Genomic DNA, 26,658 nt, shown 5'->3' on the forward strand with positions numbered 1-26,658 from the left:
AAGTGACAGGCCTCATCGGTAATGGTTGGAACATGGCATGCCACAGCTGTAAGAGACAGGCCTCAGTGTTAACGTTTGAATCATCGCATGCAGCAGCTGTAATTGACAGGTCTCAGTATTAATGGTTGGAACATGGCATGCCATAACTGTAATGGACAGGCCTCAGTGTCAATTATTTGGAACATGGCATGCCATGCTGCAAATGAGAGGCATCATTGGCAAGGCTTACAGCAAGGCATGCCTTAACTGCTGTAAGTGACAGGCCTCAATGGTAATGGTTTGAACACAGCATGCTGTAGTTGTAAGTGGGAGGCCTCCTTGGTAATGGTTGTAAAATGACATGCCATATCTATAAGTGAAAGGCCTCAGTGGTAATGGTTGGAAGATGGCATGCCATATCTGTAGGGACAGGTCTCACTGTTAATGATTGGAGCATGGCATGCCGTAGCTGTAAGTGACATGTCTCTGTAGTTAGGGTTGGAAGAAGCCAGGATGATAAAGGATAAGTAGTTCTTAAGAGTTGGTTTTTAGTATGAGTCAGAGGATCTCAATGGAGTCATGCCCCTGTGTTGTTTGTCAAACACTACACTGAAGCCTGATTCCTCTGACCTCCCCTGCCTGCTTCGCCTCAACAATTGTTTGGGGTGAATCAGGCAGGGGAAGGCAGTGGAGTCATGCCTCAGTAGCGGCATTTAGGAAAAGGAGGCAGAGAACTCAGCAGAGCCATGCCTCTGAGGTAGCATTTGTTAACAGGAGGCAGAGGATCTAAGCAGAGTCATGCCTTGGAGGTGGATGCTGGGGAAAAGGAGGCAGAGGAACCAAGCGGATTCATGCCTAGGAGATGGATGTTGGGGAAAAGGAGGCAGAGGAACCCAGCAGAGTCATGCCTCAGAGGTGGATGCTTGGGAAAAGAAGGCAGAGGATCCCAGCGGAGTCATGCCTCAGAGGTGGCTTGAGCATGCAGATGAACTCGGTAGAGTCATGACCTGTAGTTATGCTTGGAAGAGGGCAGGCATTCCAAGGATGGTGTGAGATGTATGGCAGTGTAAGGCTGCTGCTGCTGCTGGATGTGACCCTTGTGCTGTTGATGTAGGGGTACTTTAGTGAAAGGTTTCTGCAGGATCTGCTGCTAGACCCCTGTGTTATTCATGTTGGGGTATGGAAGTGAAAGGCTGCTACTGGATTTTCTGTGAAACCTCTATAGTGTCAGGAAGAAGAAAGCTGAGTCAGACCCAATTTGTGGATGTCGACAAGTCAGGAGGCAGCAGGGAGTGACAGGCTCCAGTTTGGTGGATGGGGTCACATCTTCATGCAGAGAGACTCAGTGCATGTTGATCCCTGTCATGCTGGTGTGACAGACCCTCTGGTTGCATCACCAGTAGGACCTGGTTGAGCCCTTAGGTCTGCTGGAGAGAGAGAGAGAGAAAAGGTTAGACTGAAGGGAGGATCCATTCAAATACAACCCCTCCTTCTGCGGGGTCTGGAATGGCCAGCCCATTTGAAACAATATATAATCAAGCCCTTGCTACATCTTGGGAGGCAGTCCATTTAGTTTAGCACAGAGTGCAGAGGTGTCAGGTGTAAACATTTCTTGTTTTACAGGCCCAGTCAGTACAGGCAGGCTAACCCAGGCTGTTGGTCCTGACCAGGGTCGGAAGGGACTTTCTCTTCCAGTACACAACCTGTCTGGTTGAGTTCCCTCTGGGTCTAAGTTTAAGGATTTTTGAGATGTTTGTTAGGAGCCTCACTGGACACCTGGACCTGTCTTACATGCAGGGTTTGGGGAACCCTGTGTGTGAGCTGCCCAGGAATGGGGGAAGATACACCCCTGAATTGGTGGTGACCTGCTGTGAGGAGAGGACTCCACTGTTAGTTTCTGTTCCTTTTTGGGGAAAGAACACTTTTGTTAGAAGATCCAGAAGGAAGGTTTTGGCTGCCCCTTCCTTCCTGCTAGAAGCAAGAGAATGCTTGTTTCAAAGAGGGTCCTTCCCATTGAGGATCCAGAGAGAGTACTAAAGAGACTGTGTAAGATCAAGGAGATCCTGAAAATCTGCTAACCGTGAGTAAAGGAAACAACATCACTGGGGACACCAATCCTTTGCTTCACCACCCTGGGGAGAGACAGAGAGGATTTACTATTTTGCTATTTTTATCAGCCTAGAAGGGGTTTTGACCATCCTAAAAGCCCTGCTCATCTGGGAGCTCCACTTTACTTTAATCCAAGAAAAGTGAATGTTTTTCCCTGCCCTGATATAAGTGAGTCCTGCACAGATAGAAAGAAGAGGCTGTAAAGGAACTGAAGAGAGATTTCTGTGGTGCTGCAGTTTGAGTTTTGTGACATTCACCATCGGTGCTTAACAGTAAAGCCTTTTATTTTGGACACTAACCAAGTGGTTCCAGAGGATTTATTTCTGCACTCACTGCACTCACAACAGAGACCAGTATCCTCCCCAGGGGAAACACAAGGGAATGTGTAAGAAAACCACCCCACCACATTGGGACCTGAGAGGACTCCTCTTTATTTCCCCAGTCCAGAGAATCCACACCTTGAGAAGTAGAGGAGGTACAAGAGCTAGTCCAAGTTCCTGCCCCAAAGTGTATAAATAACTTTATGACCTGACCTGTGCTAGACCGACACACTAGAGTGGAGTTACATTGGTAAAGGCAAGGCAGGTGGATTTTGACAGTGTATGTTGGCCCCTGTGATGATTTTATTGACACAACAGGACTCAGCATTGTTGTGTTGTGGCTCTTGGATTGGCTTTTTGGACCATGGAGGCAGCAGCAGTGTAGTTGTTGTAGTGTGGCCCAACTGGCGGTGTTGGGGTCACAGCAGGACTCAGCATTGCAAACCTTTCCAGTCCTCGATCTGGCATCTTGGGCCTGGACAGCAGCATCAATGTAGTTGGTGAAGTGTGGTCCAATTGATGGTGTTGTGGACAGAGCAGGCAGATGCATTTAGTCAATCACAGCCACTGGATTTTGCTGGATGCTGAATGTAGGCCCCATTGCTGTTATTGAGGTATGGCATGCAAAAAGGCAGAGCAGCCAGCAGCTACAGGACTTTCATGTCACTCGCATGGCAAATCTGGATAGCCAAGCAAAGGCAGATTAATTTTAAGGAATATTAGCTTCTCCATCAAGTGTGGTGACAGCCTGGAGTGATAAGGGCTTATGATGTTGCCTGTCATGGTAAACACTCTTTCGCTGGAAACACTTGTTGGTGGACAAGAGAGACAGCACTGAGCCACTCGATGGTCTCAGTGAGATAGGTGTCACTGAGATATGAGCTGCTGTCTCCTTTGGTGGTATTCAGCATGAATCTTTCTTCCCAGCTACTTATCGCCTGGAGGGTGTGCTAGATGGTGATAATGGGGTGATGCTCTGACTTACACTGCTGACTGACCTGGATAGATAGGGTGTTTCCTCCTGTGCTACATCCTTCCTCTTTCTATGTATCAGAAAGATGTCTTAGAATGAATGCACCACTTACTATAAGAGTCTGGTGATATTATTATTAATGCAGTAACAGGTAATCCCCGGTTTTTCTAAATGTCCTTGCAGTATTGGAGCGGAGACCACTTGCGATTGTATCAACAATAATCAGCGTCTTACATAAGTCCCTAGCGGCAATAGAACAGGGATTACCTGTTACTGCATTAATAATAATATCACCAGACTCTTATAGTATGTGGTGCATTCATTCTAAGACATCTTTCTGATACATAGAAAGAGATTAACTTCACACAGCCCCTGAGGCAGCCCCAATTGGGGTGAAACTCGGCCAGAGTCAGGCATTTGTACGAATATATGTCTCCATCCAAATAAAGTTTACACTTGGTCCCTCTAATATGTTTCCTTTCTTTGACAGTCTGGTCTCCTTGACACTTGATCCCTGCTCTTCTCTGACCTCACACATGAGTCATAGGCATCAGGGCTGGTTGCTATGGAAACTCCAACATGGCCTGCCCATGTTCAGGCTCTATCTTTCCAATGCAGTCAATACTTTTCAATGGGAAATGCAAATGAATGAAACAAATGACATATGTTTCATTTGTGGGACCTGCTCATTCATTTTTTGGGGCAAACAAATCAAAAGAATACAGCATATTTGTCATGGATCAGCCATTTATTTTAAATGAATGCACATCCCTACTGTACAATAATCTCTATTCTCCTCTCATCTACCCTTACAGCTACCTATGTGTAACTCTTTGGTATTAGGGTGCATGGTATTTACTTTCTATATTGGACAGAACACTGCAGAATATGTAGTCACTATTTAACTCTTAGCTCATGGCTTCCCTAACTATGGATTAGGACATTAAATGGAGTCACTAAACCTTTATTGGAGGGGTCACAAGTACCTCAAATGGCAGCACTCTTTAGACATCAGTAGCATTAGTAGTGGAAGTCAGCATGCCGTATGTGAGCCAGGACACACTCAAAGGCTTTCTAGTGGCACTGCTTTTGCATGGGTTTCTGTGGAAACAGGAAGCCCTGCATGAGGAGCAACTGGGATCACTGCACAGCCTGTGAGCTTGCAGTGGCTGACAGACCCAGTATTTATTTCAATTACTAATGCTGCTGCCACTTGCAGATCATTGCTAGGTTTATGACCAGCCATGAATAGGGGGAGGGGGGGGGGGGAGATTGAGTGTGCATGGGTAGAGATTGCCATGGCTACTGTCACCTCACCCACTACTGAACCTACCCAATAAAATAGTGTGACTCCTATTCTCAACCTGCAATCTCTTTTCACCAGGTTTATCCATCTTTAGCCCAGGGCACAAAGGAAAATGTTGTCACTGACTCTGGAGAGGGGGGATGTTTAGAGAAAAGGCTGTTTGAAGAGAGGGATCAGATGCTGGATGGGTTTTAAGATTACATGAGCTGCTGAGAGTAATAGAAGGGAAATGAAAGAATGACTGGAGATCTGAGAGGAGGTAAGCGGTTGAGTGGAAATAAACTGGGGTGATGTGAGACATAAGGCATGAGGGGAGGAAACAAAGAATTGAATAGGGAATGGATGAGATGGAGGTCTAAACCTGCTCCTCTCATGGGTAGTGACCCTCCAACTATGATGGCAATGTATAATGGGATTTATGATGTTAACAGTAGAGTCACTAAATATATTAAACAAGAGTAGGAGTTAGAAAATAAAGTTCTTCTTTTTGCCGGGTCTCCTATAGTAGAAAGAAGGGTCTGTAACCCACCCAGTCTTCCAGGGGTAGAGAGGAAAGGCAAAAAAAGAAATCAAATGAAATCATGTTTAAATGAATTTGAAATTTTAAAATTTATTTTCTGATTTAATAATTGTAAGCTAGCAGCAAGTGATAATATAGAACAAGCCAAATAGGTTTTCAGATAAATAACAAATAAAACTAATAAAAGTGCTTTTCTTTCATTTTTTAGATTTCTGAAATGATCAGAAGCAGTTCTGCTATTCTGTTGGATCAGTATTATATTTTATTTATTTTATTTATTTAGCACTTTTATATACCGATTTTCCAGTAACAGAATTACTAATCAAGTCGGTTTACATTCTAAACATTAACCATGACAAGATGATGTCTTACAATAAACAGGTAGAATGAACTTGGATAAAAGTAACTGGGGTTAACAACATAAAGTGACAACATAAATAAACATAAATAAAGTAACAACATAAATAAATTTCATATTATGCTATTATATAGCATAATATGAAATAGTATGTAAAATCTTTTCTGTTGATGTTTAGATACAAATGTTAACTGATGTTTGTTATAGAATTTTTGAACTTGACTTTGTTTCAACTTTTCTTTACAGATGTTTCTATTCTTTTCCAAAGAAAATGGAAGGTGAATATGACTGCTGTTTGTCTCTGATCTTTCTGTTACTTGTCTGTTATCAAGGTTTTCTTTCCTCTTTAACACTATCCCTGTCTCTCTGTGTCTAGATTCCTTGTTTCCTTATCTCTTATTCTTTACTCTATATCTTACTCTGTATCTTTTTCTTTCTAATTGTGTTGTCTCTTCTAGGTTTTCATGTTCTCTTTGTTCCTGCTCCTTTTATTTCCGTCTAACTAGACTGTGATGTTCTCTCATATGTGTGCATCTTAGCTTAACACTGCTTATTAGTGCAGCTGGGGATCACAGCTAGAGGTCGATATTAGTGCGCACTAGAGATGTGCTTCGTGTTTAGGTATCGGGTCTGGCTTCGGTCGACCGATTCGTTTAAAAATTTAGTTTTTCGCGTGTGTTTTGTTTTTTTATACGAACGGAGTTAGTGCGCACTAACGGGGTTAGTGCGCTCACTGTTACCGTTAGTGCGCACTACCTAAAGTTAGTGCGCACAGCCAAAAAATTGCAACTTTTAAGTAAAACGTATCAATTTTTAAGGAGTCCGTTAGCTAAATGTACGGTTCCCAGCTCCCACTGGTTCGCACCACCTGGAAAACAGGCAATGGGAATGTAGAACCAGTATTTTAAATCATCCGTAGTTAGTGCGCACTAACGGGGTTAGTGCGCTCACTGTTACCGTTAGTGCGCACTACCTAAAGTTAGTGCGCACAGCCAAAAAATTGCAACTTTTAAGTAAAACGTATCAATTTTTAAGGAGTCCGTTAGCTAAATGTACGGTTCCCAGCTCCCACTGGTTCGCACCACCTGGAAAACAGGCAATGGGAATGTAGAACCAGTATTTTAAATCATCCGTAGTTAGTGCGCACTAACGGGGTTAGTGCGCTCACTGTTACCGTTAGTGCGCACTACCTAAAGTTAGTGCGCACAGCCAAAAAATTGCAACTTTTAAGTAAAACGTATCAATTTTTAAGGAGTCCGTTAGCTAAATGTACGGTTCCCAGCTCCCACTGGTTCGCACCACCTGGAAAACAGGCAATGGGAATGTAGAACCAGTATTTTAAATCATCCGTAGGTAGTGCGCACTATCGCTGGCTAGTGCGCACTATCGCGGATTAGTGCGCACTACCTTGAGCATGCTCTGTGAGGTCCCCGGAGGCCATTTTGCTTAAAATACACGCACTAATAATTATTTTCTTACTACGTGCAGTCTCTGAGACAGAGCAGTGAGCTGAGCAGCACGCGCAGTGAGCTGACTCTGAGTCTCTGAGCACTGTGAGCAGCAGTACAGACACCAGTCCAGTAATAAAATCATCAATTCAACAGACGTTGATTCATTCTTCCCACATTATCATCAACTCTACCACTGTAAGTGTATAATATAATAAATTAAATATATAAGATTTTGTTTTAGTTTTTATACAACAGTATTACTTTACTAGTAGTTACTTAGTTGGTTAAGAAATAGTTAATGCACTTTTTTTCGGTGAAGTAGCATAAAATAATATAAAAATAATATTAAATGAAGTTACTTACATTAGGGGAAATTAAAAGTTTAACACACAAAAGTACTTCATTTAATTTTATGCTAATTTAGTGAAAAAAAAAGTTTAACAGAAATTGTCAGTGTCAGACAGCTCCCTCTCTGCATGAGAGGCTGGCTGGCTTCACAGACAGGGGGGGGGGAGCTCAGCTGCCTGACCCTCACTCCTCCCCTCCCCCCATGTCCCTGCCACTGAACTGAATAGTGTACTGTCACTGTGAGGGTGAGGGCTGAGACAGCTCCCTCCCTCCCTGTCTCAGCCCTCACCCTCACAGTGACAGTACACTATTCAGTTCAGTGGCAGGGACATGGGGGGAGGGGAGGAGTGAGGGTCAGGCAGCTGAGCTCCCCCCCCCCCCCCCCTGTCTGTGAAGCCAGCAAGCCTCTCACTACGTAATGCAGGCAGGGAGGGAGCTGTCTCAGCCCTCACCCTCACAGTGAGGGCTGAGACAGCTCCCTCCCTGCCTGCATTACGTAGGGGGGGGGGGGGGAGCCCAGCTGCCTGACCCTCACTCCTCCCCCCCCCCCATGTCCCTGCCACTGAACTGAATAGTGTACTGTCACTGTGAGGGTGAGGGCTGAGACAGCTCCTGTCTCAGCCCTCACCCTCACAGTGACAGTACACTATTCAGGTGAGGGCTGAGACAGGGCTGAGACAGCTCCTGTCTCAGCCCTCACCCTCACAGTGACAGTACACTATTCAGTTCAGTGGCAGGGACATGGGGGGAGGGGAGGAGTGAGGGTCAGGCAGCTGAGCTCCCCCCCCCCCCTACGTAATGCAGGCAGGGAGGGAGCTGTCTCAGCCCTCACTGTGAGGGTGAGGGCTGAGACAGCTCCCTCCCTGCCTGCATTACGTAGTGAGAGGCTTGCTGGCTTCACAGACAGGGGGGGGGGGAGCTCAGCTGCCTGACCCTCACTCCTCCCCTCCCCCCATGTCCCTGCCACTGAACTGAATAGTGTACTGTCACTGTGAGGGTGAGGGCTGAGACAGGAGCTGTCTCAGCCCTGTCTCAGCCCTCACCTGAATAGTGTACTGTCACTGTGAGGGTGAGGGCTGAGACAGGAGCTGTCTCAGCCCTCACCCTCACAGTGACAGTACACTATTCAGTTCAGTGGCAGGGACATGGGGGGAGGGGAGGAGTGAGGGTCAGGCAGCTGAGCTCCCCCCCCCCCCTACGTAATGCAGGCAGGGAGGGAGCTGTCTCAGCCCTCACTGTGAGGGTGAGGGCTGAGACAGCTCCCTCCCTGCCTGCATTACGTAGTGAGAGGCTTGCTGGCTTCACAGACAGGGGGGGGGGGGGGAGCTCAGCTGCCTGACCCTCACTCCTCCCCTCCCCCCATGTCCCTGCCACTGAACTGAATAGTGTACTGTCACTGTGAGGGTGAGGGCTGAGGGCTGGCTTCACAGACAGGGGGGAGCTGCCTAGCCCCTCCCTGCATTAGTGTGTGAGCTTCTGAACAAACAGCTGTCCTATAGCACATACTTTTTTTCATCTTCTTTTTTATTTTCTCATGGTAGGATGGAACGTGAAAGGGAGTCAGATGACAGGGGGAGGGAGTCAGACTCCTCCCCACCGTCCTCCTCCAAGGTGGCAGCAAGGTCCAGGAAGCCCCGCTTTACCCAGGCCGACGTGGACCTCCTGGCCCGGCTGATGCTCCTGGATGAGGGGAACCTTTACACCCCCCCAGGCAGCAGGCCTAACCTGCAAAGGGAGACTGCTGCCTGGGCCTCTCTCCAGGAGGAGTTTTGCCGGCGGGCCTCCTACCCTCGTGAGGTGGAAGACCTGAAAAAGAAAGGTGAAAATAATAATGTTGATCATAATATTCAATTATAAATTATGTATATTATTTTGTCATTGAAAATTAAATAGAGTATGATAGTAATACTAGCTACAGTAGCTACTAGTAGCATACATTGAGTTATATAATTATAATGTAATAATTAACTACTATAAGTAATAAAAGTTATAATGTTAAGTAAATATATTTTAAAAAACAGAAATACTAGTAGCTAGCTACTAGCTAGCTAGCTACTAGTGTACCACCCTTACCCTATACTATACTAGTATTAATACTTAATAACTAGACTACACAGGAAATAAAATTATCTGTGGTATATTATTGATATTTATATATTAATCGTTTTGAAATGGTGGTATTTGGGATTTTTTTGAAAGCCACATTGAAATATAAATAAAATAGTATTTATGTATAACTAACTTTTGTATGTTGCATAAAAAATAATCTAGTAGGTCAAGGCAAAACATGGGCATGTTGTAAAAATTAATGAATGTTATTCTTTTTCCTGTATATCCCTCTAATTTTCAGGTCGCCATCTGCGATTGCACGAGGGTAGGTGGCTCGAGGAGGTCCGCCAAACCGTGGCCCGTTCCGTGCCTGGTAAGTTGTTTTCAGAATACTACACAAGAACAACACACATTACACAAGTATTCAATTAATTGTAATGGAATTTGTGTTTAAAATGTTTCTTTACTATAACAGTGAATGAATCATTGTGTCTGATCTCATTCTTGTTTTTAAAATTCTAACTGTTCTCTGAATTTTGATTTGTCTTGTACAGAACAACACCCAGGCAGGGACGAGGCGGGGCTTCCTGGGCCTAGTGGGAGGCAGAGCTGTCACCAGAGGAGGACGGAGGCAGCAACCAGTAGTGGTCTAGGTAGGAAATAATATATCTCTTGGCACGGCCAGTAAAGTAGTATATATTATCTGAGGCTGAAAAACAAAATCTTTTTTTTTTTATATCAATCAGTTTTAGTGGCTGGGGATTGGGAATGGGGGGAAGTGTGTATTTATTTATTTGTATATATTAAATGACACTGAGTGGCTATGATAGTAAACTAAAGAATTGAAGGTGAAAAAAAAGAAGAGGTTTGTAGTGTATCTCCTACCATCATATTCTGTGTAACCTGAGATTGACTATTATTTCTCCTTCCAATCCTTCAAATTATGTATTCTCTCTAATCTATGTTGATAGATTTGATATCCCTCCACTCTCCCCCTCACTCCTTCTCCCCTGCAATGGACTCCTCATTTTTCTATAATCCTCAAGGTCAATAAACTAAATAAGGGGTAGATTATTTTATAAACTTGCTCGCACGCATCCAGTATTTGCTTTTTTATTTGTCATATCTGACTATGTGTAATGTATGTATAATGTATAGTTCTGTGTCTCATGTTGAATTATTATTTTTTTTTAATTTCTTTACAGGCCAAGATAAAGCTGCCACCAGCCAGCGGCCCACCACTTCCACCAGCACCACCACCAGCGCCAGCGCCAGTGCCAGCACCAGCACCAGCACTGCCGTACTTCCTCCAGGATCTCCTCCAACCTGTAAGTGCTGCTGTGCACAATATTCAAAGTTGGAGGAGATCCTGCAGGAAGTACGGCAGTTCAAGGCGAAATATGATGCCGACTTCATGATGTTGCAGCAGAGGGTCGGAGAGGTGCAGGCCAGTGTCAGCAATGTGGAGAGGAGGTTGTTAGCCCTGGAGGAGGCCCCTCAGGAGCAGAGGGAAATGGCTTCTCCTCCTCATGAGATGCCTCATGAGGAGGAGGTGCCAGTTCCCTCTGCTTCAGAGCAGGTTTCTCCAGTGGCGGCACCCTCCTCTCCACATGAGCCTGACCCTGCTGCAACATCATGAAGTCAAGGCATCATATTTCGCCTTGACCTGGGCTGCTGGGCTGGTTTTTTTTTTATTTTAATTTATTTTTTTTGACAAAAATGTTTGTCTATTGTAATTTGTTAATGTCTTCTAATAGTTAAATATTTGTAAAAAAAAATAAATGTTAACATTGTTAAAAATGTTTGTTTGTTCTTTTTTATATATTATTTTATTAGTCATTTAACTAATAATAATTATTCATAAATAATATAGTATGGTACTACTAAATTACAAAGAGCAGACATGTACGGATGTATGTCTATTATAATCCAACATATTTCATTGTTTTAGTAGTAACTAAGTTAGTCATACACTTCCATACAACATTCAGTCTGGCTGAATTAGCACAAGTTGTATACTTGTGAGCAGTAGCGCCAACGTCAAGGCTTCAACCGTGGCTACTGACCATTCACACATCTTTCAACCTGGCCAATACAATATTGTGCACTGTGTGCAGTGTGTGCAGCACTCAAGCTACTGCAATGACTCACACGTCAATGCCAAAAATTGCTCCATGACCAAGACAGCCATTTGAAGCAAAAACTTTAATGCTTGTGATACTAAAGTAGGAGTAAGGACTAGGAGAAAGCAGACTCATGAACAAAAAATCCTTCAGAAATGTACAACTTCTGGGTGCTCAGTTTTCTCTTTTTATTACACTCAAGGGTGTTTGTATATATTTGGTTAATCAATATATTGTTACAGTAGTGGATATAACAGTAACAGTTTATATCCAACTAGTAGCTAGTAGTAGTAGCTACTAGTTGGATATAAACTGGATATCCAAGTAGTAGCTAGTAGTAGTAGCTAGCTAGTAGCTAGCTACTACTAGTACAACCACTAGCTACTTTGTTAGAGTATCAACCTCTCTGTGCACTGTAAGTGCAATTTTATATTGTATTGGCCTGAAATTCTTTCATACTTCATTCACACAATCATGCTGTCGGAGATGGACGCTGAGGCAGAAGAACCCAGCGAGGACTTGCCTGCCTCAGAGGTGGACACTGGGGGAAAGGAGCCTGGGAGTGAGAAGCCTGTGTTGGAGACGCAGCAGGACAGAGTGTTCATGTCTTGTGACTCCCAGACTGGCTTCTCCTGTGGGCCACAAGAGGCAGCAGCGGCAGTGTTGTGGCCGCTGCTGCCTCTTGTGGCCGGGCACCCCAGCAAGCGATGCGGGGAGCACAGCTGCATAGAGCCAAGCCTCTCTTCCACCCCTTGACCTTGGATCTCGGCCCTCGACAAGAGGCTCACTCCTCCCAGTCACAGGGAAAGTTCGGATACCCAAGCTGTGGAAAGTTCGTTTTGATAAAAACCAATTGCTCGACTAAGTCTGGAGACAAACGTGCACGGTGTGGACTCACTATGTTCCCTGTCATTGAAAATACTCTTTCACTTTGCACACTTGTTGGCGGGCAGGAAAGAAAGTGCTGTGCTAGTATTGCAAGATCAGGCCACATTGAAGCTTTCTGTGCCCAATATCTCAAGGGATCTGAGTCCATGCTCTGAATTGGCTCAGACAGAAAACTCTTAACATGCAGTTCTGAAACATTCTCCTGCAGGTAGGACTCAGTAGTAGTAACTCTTCTGCCAACAGCTGATGCGATTGCTTGTGACATGGCAGGCAGTTCATTAAATGTGGAATGACTCATATTTTGATGTGTTATGGAAGGGGTAGGGGAGCAGCTGATCATACTAGTACTTGAGCAGGATGGAGTTGGAGACTGAGAGGATAATACTAATTCTTTTTCATCGTTACCAGTGGAACAGACCCTGTTAGACATTATGTTTTCAACCATTGTAATCAACTTTTTTTTCCAATGTGTAAGAGCATTGTTCTTGAGAGCAATACTGCCTTTCACACGTGGGTCACACATCGTGGCTAACATATAGCAATCCCTTTGCATGAGAGGTTTCAATCTTTTTTCAACTTGCTCTTTTAAGCATTTAACAAGCATTAACACTTCCTTAGAGAAATCTGGATGATGCAGAAATTCCTGTAATACCTCCTCCAGATAGTTTACTACAGGGATGACACCACCCAAAGTGGCATTAGCTGAACTCAATGCATCAGTATATACTTTGAAAGGCTTGAGGACATGCACCATGTGTGCAATGTTTGTCCAGTCCTGACATCCAAGAGGATTTTCCAATCCAATTTCAGTTGCCATTGCCAAATCATGAAGAGGTGTCTGCTGTTCAGACAACCTCTCCAACATAAGATAGGTGGAATTCCATCTGGTAGGCACATCCTGAAGAAGGTTGTGCAAAGGTGCGCCAACTGCTATTTGCCTCTTTCTGAGTTGCTTCCCACTTTTTACACTACGATTGAAATGCCCAGCTATTTTGCGACACTTTTCAATCAACCGCTTCAGGAGTTGACTACTACAACTAGTAGTAGTACCACCTTCCTTGCCACTAAGCCCCCAAAGCATCCCTCACTATCAGATGCAGGGTATGTGCAAAGCATCGGATGCCGCTGAATCTGCCATCAGCCAGAGCCTTAATAATATTGGAACCATTGTCAGTAATGAAAAATCCATTTAAGCATTCCATATCACTGCTTCTAAGGAGCCCATTCCATTTTTCCATCATCCCCTGAATTGCGTGTAAGATATTTCTGAAGTATGTCTCTTGTCTAGCACTTGAGCATGCAGTAAAGCCCAATGGTATCCTGGCGAAACCTTTTTGGAGCTGCTGCCACTGCCACTGCCACTGCTGCTAGTTGCTTACAGGTATTAATGCCTCATCCAGCTGCCACCAATGTGCTGTTAGAGACAAATATGCATGCATTGCATTCATACTAGTCCAAACATCAGTGGTGAGATGGATGCTCCTCCCCTTTGCCCTTGCCATCATAATCTGCATTTCAGCACGACATTTTCTGTATAGGGAAGGAAGCACCTGACGGCTAAATGTACTTCTTGAAGGAAGTTTGTAGTAAGGGGCGAAATAATGGAGCATCCGCTTAAATCCCTCATTTTCTACAATCTGCAGTGGCTGATCATCCAAAGCAATCATTAGAGCAATATGTCGTGTACCCACTTTAGACATTGCCTGCTTCCTGCTCTGTGACATTGCAGAAGAACACCACCCCATCTGCTCCATGGTAGCTTGCCGCTGCTGCTGGGGATGAGGAAGAGGAGACTGCTGCTTCTGCAGATGCACACAATCTGTATCTTCTTTAGTACTACTACTTTCCTTCTGTGGCTGCTTCCCTGTTGCTTTACTTGAAGCCTGGGCAAGCACGGTGGGACCAGCTTCTTCTGCAAGCAACAGTGCTCTATGTTCTCTTTCAAGGTGATATTTCATGTTGCTGTTAGTAAGATGTCCAATAATTCTTCCACGGCTCACCATCTTTTTACAATGGATACATTGTCCAAATCTCTGGTCAGCCACAACATGATAATGATTCCAAATCTTTGATGTCCTTGTACTGTTCCTTACTCTAGGCTGGATACTTGTCATTTTCATACTAGTAGTAGAAATAGTAGTAGTAGTAGTAGTAGTCACACGTGGATGTTCAAATGGTGTAGGGGGACAGGGTACCAGCAATACTGCTGGCACTGGCAGTAGTTGTTTGTTTTGCAATCTGACTAACATGTCATTGCTTCTGTTCTCCTCCTCCTCCTTCTCCTCTGAATGTTTACTAGCCAAAAACTCCTGATCATCATCCTCCTCCTCCTCCTCCTCCTCCTCCTCAATATCTGATTCTTCATCATCATCAAATATTTTCTGTAGCACCATTCTTTCATCTAATCTTTTCACCTTTCCCTCAAATTCTGCTCGTTCCTTCCCTTGCAACAAGTTTCCTTGCACTTCTACATCCTCTTTCTTCTCAAAAAATCGCAGTTTTTTCCTAGGGACTGGCAGACAGCTCTTTCCAGTAGCACTATCACTAGCAACACGTTTTTTTTCCAGAGGGTACTGGTAGGGGCATTATGATCCTGTGGTCAAAGAAATATATAATAAATATAGTACATTAAACAAGTTAATAAATTAGTTTGGTATTCATTTTTAAAACTTTATTGAGCTAATAGCATTAGCTAGCTAGCTAGCTATTGCTAAGGCTACCCCCAGACCACAGGACAAAGAAGGATATAGTGATTATTTTTTATTAGTCAGTGAGTGACACTGACAATTGATAATTTGATATAGTATACTTACTAATATATTATATTGCAATTTATACCATGCATTGGCCAGAACATCAAACTGCAGCAGACTGAGACTGAAACTAGGCTGCAATACTTCAGTTCACTCATTACATTAGCCTCCTGGCAGGACTGGCTAGGCTTTTCTGTTAATACTACATGCAAGCCAAGCATTGAGGTTAGAGAAGTCCTATTCTTATTTTTTCATATCCTTTTCAGGCCTATTCTGTTCTTTGGACTAAAATAACTTCTCCCTCCCACTTCAAGTCTTACCCACAAATCTCACACACAGGAGCAGAAGCCTTAAGCCAAGCACAAGAAACATAATATAGGATATTGGACAGACTATTGGCCAATTATAGGTTTAGTAGTAGAATTGATTTGATAGTAGTGACTCACTGGCTTTAATAGCTAGTAGCCAGTGACACTAGGCTAATAGCCAAGCTAGCTATTAGCCTAGTGTCACTGGCTATGGCTAGCTAGCTATAAACACTATTAGTGATAAATCTAGTAGATTACACATACATCTATATAATATTGATAAATATAATATTATATAATTTTATATATTTATAAATCTATTAAAACTCTACTGCTACAATGTTCAGAAAGCAGTCAAAGCACCTACCTTGTCCTTTATAAGCAAGCACTGCTGCTGGACTGGAGTGCTGGTGCCTGCCTATGCCTAGGCTAGGAATGCTGCGAACGAAGAGCTCACTCAAGAAACAGAAAAAAAGAGTAGAGCTCAGCTCAGCTCACTGGTTGTGGCTATTGGCTATTTTGGCTAGTGGTACTTGGCTGCTAGCAGTAGCTATATGCTACTGTGGCTAGTGGCAATGGCTACTGGCTGGCTGGCTAGTATCATAGGCTGATACTAGTATCAGCTAGCTAAGCCAGCTAGCAGCTACCCCTTATTAATAACAATAAAGGCTGTATAATATTAGCTATCAATCAACAGCTGCAGCTAGCTATAATGACTGATTGACTGATGTTTTCTCCTCAAACCCCACAAAACAAAAGCAACACATAAGCAGAGCACCCCTTATTATATAGCTATTATAGCTACCTATTGACTAAAAGTAGGAGGGAAAATAAACCTATTAATTTAAGTGGCCAATTCAAAAATGATGCAAATGAATATTATGCATAATATATCAAACAAATTCTAGTCACATGATTGATGACTTAATCACAATATCCACAGACACACTACTACAGTAGGATTAGAACTTCAAGCTAAAAGCTATAGCTCTATCCCCCATTCCCATTCCCCATCCCCCATATAAAACAATCTGTAAAAACAGCACCTTGGCTGTTGGTAACCTTGGTAATGAATAAAAAACAAGAAGGACACCCAATAGGAATACATATTCAACCTTCAATTTAAAAAAAAGTGTCAATTTAGTATCAATTTACGTTAGTGCGCACTAACATATATCAACGCGCACTGCCATGTACTGAGCGCGCACTAATAATCCGTTAGTGCGCAGTATGGTGAGGCGCCATGTACTGCGCACTACGTCCAGCGACTGCGCGCTAACGGATAGTCCATGCGCACTAACATCCGTTAGTGCGCAGTAATAAAAAACCGACTTTAACCCGAAAATTCGTGGAATTTTGATTCTTTTTCCCAACTTCCCCAACAATGACGATTTAGACAATGTCGTTGGCATTGACTAAATCGTGAAAAACGATTGCACATCTCTAGTGCGCACTGGTTCATTCCTCCACAGCTATTTGAGAGCTTAATCATAGTTGGCATAGCTGGGGAACTCTGTGTAAACTCACCCTCACCTGTCTCTCGACATCTTCACTTCTTTGTGTTGTCCTTCTCTAGCTGAATGATTCTTTGTGTTATTCTTTAGTTAAAATAATAATTGTACACTATCTGTGCTTCGTTTTTAGGAATCGGATCGGGCTTCGGTCGACCGATTCGTTTAAAAGTTTAGTTTTTCGCGTGTGATTTGGTTTTTTTTTACGAACAGAGTTAGTGCGCACTAACGGGGTTAGTGCGCCCAAAGTTCCCGTTAGTGCGCACTAACTAATGCTAGTGCGCACTACCAAAAATTGCAACTTTTAAGTAAAACGTATCAATTTTTAAGGAGTTCGTTAGCTAAATGTACGGTTCTGGGCTCCCACTGGTTCGCACCACCTGGAAAACAGCCAATGGGAATGTAGAATCAGTATTTTAACTCATCCGTAGTTAGTGCGCACTACCGCTGGATAGTGCGCACTACCGCTGGTTAGTGCGCACAAACGCGGATTAGTGCGCGCTCTCTGAGCATGCTCTGTGAGGTCCCCAGAGGCCATTTTGCCTGCACGCACTAATAATTATTTTCTTACTACGTGCTGACAGAGGAGAGCAGCAGAGTGCCAGTGAGCTGAAGCTGATGAGCACAGGTTTGAGCTGTGCACACACGTCACAGAGTTACAATATCATCAACTTCAACTTTACCACTGTAAGTGTATAATATAATAAATATATAAGATTCTGTTTTAGTTTTTATACAGTATTACTTTACTATTAGTTAGTTGGTTAAGTTAAATAGTTAATGCACTTTTTTTTCGGTGTAAATAGCATAAAATAATATAAAAATAATATTAAATGAAGTTACTTACATTAGGGGAAATTAAAAGTTTAACACACAAAAGTACTTCATTTAATTTTATGCTAATTTAGTGAAAAAAAAGTTTAACAGAGATTGTCAGTGTACACAGACAGCTCCCTCCCTGCCTGCATTACGTAGTGAGAGGGCTGGCTGGCTTCACAGACAGGGGGGGGGAGCTCAGCTGCCTGACCCTCACTCCTCCCCTCCCCCCATGTCCCTGCCACTGAACTGAATAGCGTACTGTCTGTCACTGTGAGGGTGAGGGCCGAGACAGCTCCCTCCCTGCCTGCATTACGTAGTGAGAGGCTGGCTGGCTTCACAGACAGGGGGGGGGGAGCTCAGCTGCCTGACCCTCACTCCTCCCCTCCCCCCATGTCCCTGCCACTGAACTGAATAGCGTACTGTCTGTCACTGTGAGGGTGAGGGCCGAGACAGCTCCCTCCCTGCCTGCATTACGTAGTGAGAGGCTGGCTGGCTTCACAGACAGGGGGGGGGGGAGCTCAGCTGCCTGACCCTCACTCCTCCCCTCCCCCCATGTCCCTGCCACTGAACTGAATAGCGTACTGTCACTGTGAGGGTGAGGGCTGAGACAGCTCCCTCCCCTGCCTGCATTACGTAGTGAGAGGCTGGCTGGCTTCACAGACAGGGGGGGGGGAGCTCAGCTGCCTGACCCTCACTCCTCCCCTCCCCCCATGTCCCTGCCACTGAACTGAATAGCGTACTGTCTGTCACTGTGAGGGTGAGGGCCGAGACAGCTCCCTCCCTGCCTGCAATTACGTAGTGAGAGGCTGGCTGGCTTCACAGACAGGGGGGGGGGAGCTCAGCTGCCTGACCCTCACTCCTCCCCTCCCCCCCATGTCCCTGCCACTGAACTGAATAGCGTACTGTCACTGTGAGGGTGAGGGCTGAGACAGCTCCCTCCTGCCTGCATTACGTAGTGAGAGGCTGGCTGGCTTCACAGACAGGGGGGGGAGCTCAGCTGCCTGACCCTCACTCCTCCCCTCCCCCCCATGTCCCTGCCACTGAACTGAATAGCGTACTGTCTGTCACTGTGAGGGTGAGGGCCGAGACAGCTCCCTCCCTGCCTGCATTACGTAGTGAGAGGCTGGCTGGCTTCACAGACAGGGGGGGGGGGAGCTCAGCTGCCTGACCCTCACTCCTCCCCTCCCCCCATGTCCCTGCCACTGAACTGAATAGTGTACTGTCACTGTGAGGGTGAGGGCTGAGGGCTGGCTTCACAGACAGGGGGGAGCTGCCTAGCCCCCTCCCTGCATTAGTGTGTGAGCTTCTGAACAAACAGCTGTCCTATAGCACATACTTTTTTCATCTTCTTTTTTATTTTCTCATGGTAGGATGGAACGTGAAAGGGAGTCCGGTGAGGACAGGGGGAGGGAGTCTGACTCCTCCCCACCGTCCTCCTCCAAGGTGGCAGCAAGGTCCAGGAAGCCCCGCTTTACCCAGGGCGACGTGGACCTCCTGGCCCGGCTCATGCTCCTGGATGAGAGGAACCTGTACACCCCCTCAGGCAGCAGGCCTAACCTGCAAAGGGAGACTGCTGCCTGGGCCTCTCTCCAGGAGGAGTTTTGCCGGCGGGCCTCCTACCATCGTGAGGTGGAAGACCTCAAAAAGAAAGGTGAGAAATAATAATGTTGATCATATTATTCAATTATAAATTATGTATATTATTTTGTCATTGAAAATTAAATAGAGTATGATAGTAATACTAGCTACAGTAGCAGCTACTAGTAGCATACAGTGAGTTATATAATTATAATGTAATAATTAACTACTATAAGTAATAAAAGTTATAATGTTAAGTAAATATATTTTAAAAAAACAGAAATACTAGTAGCTAGCTACTAGCTAGCTAGCTACTAGTGTACCACCCTTACCCTATACTATACTAGTATTAATACTTAATAACTAGACTACAAAGGAAATAAATTATCTGTGGTATATTATTGATATTTATATTTATCTTTTGAAATGGTGGTATTGGATTTTTTGAAAGCCACATTGAAATATAAATAAAATAGTATTTATGTATAACTAACTTTTGTATGTTGCATAAAAAATAATCTAGTAGGTCAAGGCAAAACATGGGCATGTTGTAAAAATTAATCAATGTTATTCTTTTTCCTGTATATTCCTCTAATTTTCAGGTCGCCATCTGCGATTGCACGAGGGTAGGTGGCTCGAGGAGATTCGCCGAACCTTGCCCCGTTCCGTGCCTGGTAAGTTGTTTTCAGAATACTACACAAGAACAACACACATTACACAACTATTCAATTAATTGTAATGGAATTTGTGTTAAAAATGTTTCTTTACTATAACAGTGAATGAATCATTGTGTCTGATCTCATTCTTGTTTTTAAAATTCTAACTGTTGTTCTCTGAATTTTGATTTGTCTTGTACAGAACAACACCCAGGTAGGGACGAGGCGGGGCTTCCTGGGCCTAGTGGGAGGCAGAGCTGTCACCAGAGGAGGACGGAGGCAGCAACAACAAGTGGTCTAGGTAGGAAATAATATATCTTGGCACAGCCAGTACAGTAGTATATATTATCTGAGGCTGAAAAACAAAATCTTTTTTTTTTTATATCAGTCAGTTATAGTGGCTGGGATTGGGAATGGGGGGATGTGTGTATTTATTTATTTGTATATATTAAATGACACTGAGTGGCTATGATAGTAAACTAAAGAATTGAAGGTGAAAAAAAAGAAGAGGTTTGTAGTGTATCTCCTACCATCATATTCTGTGTAACCTGAGATTGACTATTATTTCTCCTTCCAATCCTTCAAATTATGTATTCTCTCTAATCTATGTTGATAGATTTGATATCCCTCCACTCTCCCCCTCACTCCTTCTCCCCTGCAATGGACTCCTCATTTTCTATAATCCTCAAGGTCAATAAAACTAAATAAGGGGTAGATTATTTTATAAACTTGCTCACACGCATCCCAGTAGTATTTGCTTTTTTATTTGTCATATCTGACTATGTAATGTATGTATAATGTATAGTTCTGTGTCTCATGTTGAATTATTATTTATTTTAATTTCTTTATAGGACACAGAAAAAGCTGCCAGGAGCCAGCGGCCCACCACTGCCACCAGCACCACCAACCAGCACCACCACCAGCACCACCACCAGCGCCAGCGCCAGTGCCAGCACCAGCACCAGCACTGCCGTACTTCCTCCAGGATCTCCTCCAACATGTAAGTGCTGCTGTGCACAATATTCAAAGTTGGAGGAGATCCTGCAGGAAGTACGGCAGTTCAAGGCGAAATATGATGCCGACTTCATGATGTTGCAGCAGAGGGTCGGAGAGGTGCAGGCCAGTGTGTGCAATGTGGAGAGGAGGTTGTTAGCCCTGGAGGAGGCCCCTCAGGAGCAGAGGGAAATGGCTTCTCCTCCTCATGAGATGCCTCATGAGGAGGAGGTGCCAGTTCCCTCTGCTTCAGAGGAGGTTTCTCCAGTGGCGACACCCTCCTCTCCACATGAGCCTGACCCTGCTGCAACATCATGAAGTCAAGGCATCATATTTCGCCTTGACCTGGGCTGCTGGCCTGGTTTTTTTTTTTTGTTTTGTTTTTTTTTAAATGTGCATGTACTGTGGTGGTGGTGTGAAATATAAATGTTAAAAAAATTTGTTTATATTGGAAATGTTTGCTTGTTCTTTTTTATATATTATTTTATTAGTCATTTAACTAATAATTATTATTCCAAAATAATATAGTATGGTACTACTAAATTACAAAGAGCAGACATGTACGGATGTATGTCTATTATAATCCAACACATTTCATTGTTTTAGTAGTAGTAACTAAGTTAGTCATACACTTCCATAAAACATTCAGTCTGGCTGAATTAGCACAAGTTGTATACTTGTGAGCAGTAGCGCCAACGTCAAGGCTTCAACCGTGGCTACTGACCATTCACACATCTTTCAACCTGGCCAATACAATATTGTGCACTGTGTGCAGTGTGTGCAGCACTCAAGCTACTGCAATGACTCACACGTCAATGCCAAAAATTGCTCCATGACCAAGACAGCCATTTGAAGCAAAAAATGTAATGCTTGTGATACTAAAGTAGGAGTAAGGACTAGGAGAAAGCAGACTCATGAACAAAAAATCCTTCAGAAATGTACAACTTCTGGGTGCTCAGTTTTCTCTTTTTATTACACTCAAGGGTGTCTGTATATATTTGGTTAATCAATATATTGTTACAGTAGTGGATATAACAGACAGTAACAGTTTATATCCAACTAGTAGCTAGTAGTAGTAGCAGCTACTAGTTGGATATAAACTGGATATCCAAGTAGTAGCTAGTACTTGGATATCCAGTAGCTAGTAGCTAGCTACTACTAGTACAGCCACTAGCTACTTAGTTAGAGTATCAACCTCTCTGTGCACTGTAAGTGCAATTTAATATTGTATTGGCCTGAAATTCTTTCATACTTCATTCACACAATCATGCTGTCGGAGATGGACGCTGAGGCAGAAGAACCCAGCGAGGACTTGCCTGCCTCAGAGGTGGACATTGGGGGAAAGGAGCCTGGGAGTGAGAAGCCTGTGTTGGAGACGCAGCAGGACAGAGTGTTCATGTCTTGTGACTCCCAGACTGGCTTCTCCTGTGGGCCACAAGAGGCAGCAGCGGCAATGTTGTGGCCGCTGCTGCCTCTTGTGGCCGGGCGCCCCAGCAAGCGATGCGGGGAGCACAGCTGCATAGAGCCAAGCCTCTCTTCCACCCCTTGACCTTGGATCTCGGCCCTCGACAAGAGACTCACTCCTCCCAGTCACAGGGAAAGTTCGGATACCCAAGCTGTGGAAAGTTCGTTTTGATAAAAACCAATTGCTCGACTAAGTCTGGAGACAAACGTGCACGGTGTGGACTCACTATGTTCCCTGTCATTGAAAATACTCTTTCACTTTGCACACTTGTTGGCGGGCAGGAAAGAAAGTGCTGTGCTAGTATTGCAAGATCAGGCCACATTGAAGCTTTCTGTGCCCAATATCTCAAGGGATCTGAGTCCATGCTCTGAATTGGCTCAGACAGAAAACTCTTAACATGCAGTTCTGAAACATTCTCCTGCAGGTAGGACTCAGTAGTAACTCTTCTGCCAACAGCTGATGCGATTGCTTGTGACATGGCAGGCAGTTCATTAAATGTGGAATGACTCATATTTTGATGTGTTATGGAAGGGGTAGGGGAGCAGCTGATCATACTAGTACTTGAGCAGGATGGAGTTGGAGACTGAGAGGATGATACTAAATCTTTTTCATCGTTACCAGTGGAACAGACCCTGTTAGACATTATGTTTTCAACCATTGTAATCAACTTTTTTTTCCAATGTGTAAGAGCATTGTTCTTGAGAGCAATACTGCCTTTCACACGTGGGTCACACATTGTGGCTAACATATAGCAATCCCTTTGCATGAGAGGTTTCAATCTTTTTTCAACTTGCTCTTTTAAGCATTTAACAAGCATTAACACTTCCTTAGAGAAATCTGGATGATGCAGAAATTCCTCTAATACCTCCTCCAGATAGTTTATTACAGGGATGACACCACCCAAAGTGGCATTAGCTGAACTCAATGCATCAGTATATACTTTGAAAGGCTTGAGGACATGCACCATGTGTGCAATGTTTGTCCAGTCCTGACATCCAAGAGGATTTTCCAATCCAATTTCAGTTGCCATTGCCAAATCATGAAGAGGTGTCTGCTGTTCAGACAACCTCTCCAACATAAGATAGGTGGAATTCCATCTGGTAGGCACATCCTGAAGAAGGTTGTGCAAAGGTGCGCCAACTGCTATTTGCCTCTTTCTGAGTTGCTTCCCACTTTTTACACTACGATTGAAATGCCCAGCTATTTTGCGACACTTTTCAATCAACCGCTTCAGGAGTTGACTACTACAACTAGTAGTACCACCTTCCTTGCCACTAAGCCCCAAAGCATCCCTCACTATCAGATGCAGGGTATGTGCAAAGCATCGGATGCCGTTGAATCTACCATCAGCCAGAGCCTTAATAATATTGGAACCATTGTCAGTAATGAAAAATCCATTTAAGCATTCCATATCACTGCTTCTAAGGAGCCCATTCCATTTTTCCATCATCCCCTGAATTGCGTGTAAGATATTTTCGGAAGTATGTCTCTTGTCTAGCACTTGAGCATGCAGTAAAGCCCAATGGTATCCTGGCGAAACCTTTTTGGAGCTGCTGCCACTGCCACTGCCAATGCTGCTAGTGCTTACAGGTATTAATGCCTCATCCAGCTGCCACCAATGTGCTGTTAGAGATAAATATGCATGCATTGCATTCATACTAGTCCAAACATCAGTGGTGAGATGGATGCTCCTCCCCTTTGCCCTTGCCATCATAATCTGCATTTCAGCACGACATTTTCTGTATAGGGAAGGAAGCACCTGACGGCTAAATGTACTTCTTGAAGGAAGTTTGTAGTAAGGGGCGAAATAATGGAGCATCCGCTTAAATCCCTCATTTTCTACAATCTGCAGCGGCTGATCATCCAAAGCAATCATTAGAGCAATATGTCGTGTACCCACTTTAGACATTGCCTGCTTCCTGCTCTGTGACATTGCAGAAGAACACCACCCCATCTGCTCCATGGTAGCTTGCCGCTGCTGCTGGGGATGAGGAAGAGGAGACTGCTGCTTCTGCAGATGCACACAATCTGTATCTTCTTTATCTTTAGTACTACTACTACTTTCCTTCTGTGGCTGCTTCCCTGTTGCTTTACTTGAAGCCTGGGCAAGCACAGTGGGACCAGCTTCTTCTGCAAGCAACAGTGCTCTATGTTCTCTTTCAAGGTGATATTTCATGTTGCTGTTAGTAAGATGTCCAATAATTCTTCCACGGCTCACCATCTTTTTACAATGGATACATTGTCCAAATCTCTGGTCAGCCACAACATGATAATGATTCCAAATCTTTGATGTCCTTGTACTGTTCCTTACTCTAGGCTGGATACTTGTCATTTTCATACTAGTAGTAGAAATAGTAGTAGTAGTAGTAGTCACACGTGGATGTTCAAATGGTGTAGGGGACAGGGTACCAGCAATACTGCTGGCACTGGCAGTAGTTGTTTGTTTTGCAATCTGACTAACATTGTCATTGCTTCTGTTCTCCTCCTCCTCCTTCTCCTCAGAATGTTTACTAGCCAAAAACTCCTGATCATCATCCTCCTCCTCCTCCTCCTCCTCCTCCTCCTCCTCAATATCTGATTCATCATCATCATCCAATACTTTCTGTAGCACCATTCTTTCATCTAATCTTTTCACCTTTCCCTCAAATTTTGCTCGTTCCTTCCCTTGCAACAAGTTTCCTTGCACTTCTACATCCTCTTTCTTCTCAAAAAATCGCAGTTTTTTCCTAGGGACTGGCAGACAGCTCTTTCCAGTAGCACTATCACTAGCAACACGTTTTTTTCCAGAGGGTACTGGTAGGGGCATTATGATTCTGTGGTCAAAGAAATATATAATAAATATAGTACATTAAACAAGTTAATAAATTAGTTTGGTATTCATTTTTAAAACTTTATTGAGCTAATAGCATTAGCTAGCTAGCTATTGCTAAGGCTACCCCCAGACCACAGGACAAAGAAGGATATAGTGATTATTTATTAGTCAGTGAGTGACACTGACAATTGATAATTTGATATAGTATACTTACTAATATATTATATTGCAATTTATACCATGCATTGGCCAGAGCATCAAACTGCAGCAGACTGAGACTGAAACTAGGCTGCAATACTTCAGTTCACTCATTACACTAGCCTCCTGGCAGGACTGGCTAGTGGCTAGGCTTTTCTGCATTGAGGTTAGAGAAGTCCTATTCCTATTTTTTCATATCCTTTTCAGGCCTATTCTGTTCTTTGAACTAAAATAACTTCTCCCTCCCACTTCAAGTCTTACCCACAGATCTCACACACAGGAGCAGAAGCCTCAAGCCAAGCACAAGATACATAATATAGGATATTGGACAGACTATTGGCCAATTATAGGTTTAGTAGTAGAATTGATTTGATAGTAGTGACTCACTGGCTTTAATAGCTAGCCAATATAGCCAGTGACACTAGGCTAATAGCCAAGCTAGCTATTAGCCTAGTGTCACTGGCTAGGCTAGCTAGCTATAAACACTATTAGTGATAAATCTGGTAGATTACACATACATCTATATAATATTGATAAATATAATATTATATAATTTTATATCTTTATAAATCTATTAAAACTCTACTGCTGCAATGTTCAGAAAGCAATCAACGCACCTACCTTAGTACCTTCACCTTGTCCTTTATAAGCAAGCCCTGCTGCTGGACTGGAGTGCTGGTGCCTGCCTATGCCTAGGCTAGGAATGCTGCGAACGAAGAGCTCACTCAAGAAACAGAAAAAAAGTAGAGCTCAGCTCAGCTCACTGGTTGTGGCTATTGGCTATTTTGGCTAGTGGCTTGGCTGCTACCAGTAGCCTATATGCTACTGTGGCTAGTGGCAATGGCTGGCTACTGGCTGGCTGCTAGTATCATAGGCTGATACTAGTATCAGCTAGCTAAGCCAGCTAGCAGCTAGTACCCCTTAATAACAATAAAGGCTGTATAATATTAACTAACTATCAAATCAACAGCTGCAGCTAGCTATAAACTGATTGACTGATGTTTTCTCCTCAAACCCACAAAACAAAAGCAACACATAAGCAGAGCACCCCTTATTATATAGCTATTATTGCTACCTATTGACTAAAAGTAGGAGGGAAAATAAACCTATTAATTTAAGTGGCCAATTCAAAAATGATGCA

The sequence above is a fragment of the Rhinatrema bivittatum genome, chromosome 1, assembly GCF_901001135.1.
Source record: "Rhinatrema bivittatum chromosome 1, aRhiBiv1.1, whole genome shotgun sequence".
NCBI lineage: Eukaryota > Metazoa > Chordata > Amphibia > Gymnophiona > Rhinatrematidae > Rhinatrema > Rhinatrema bivittatum.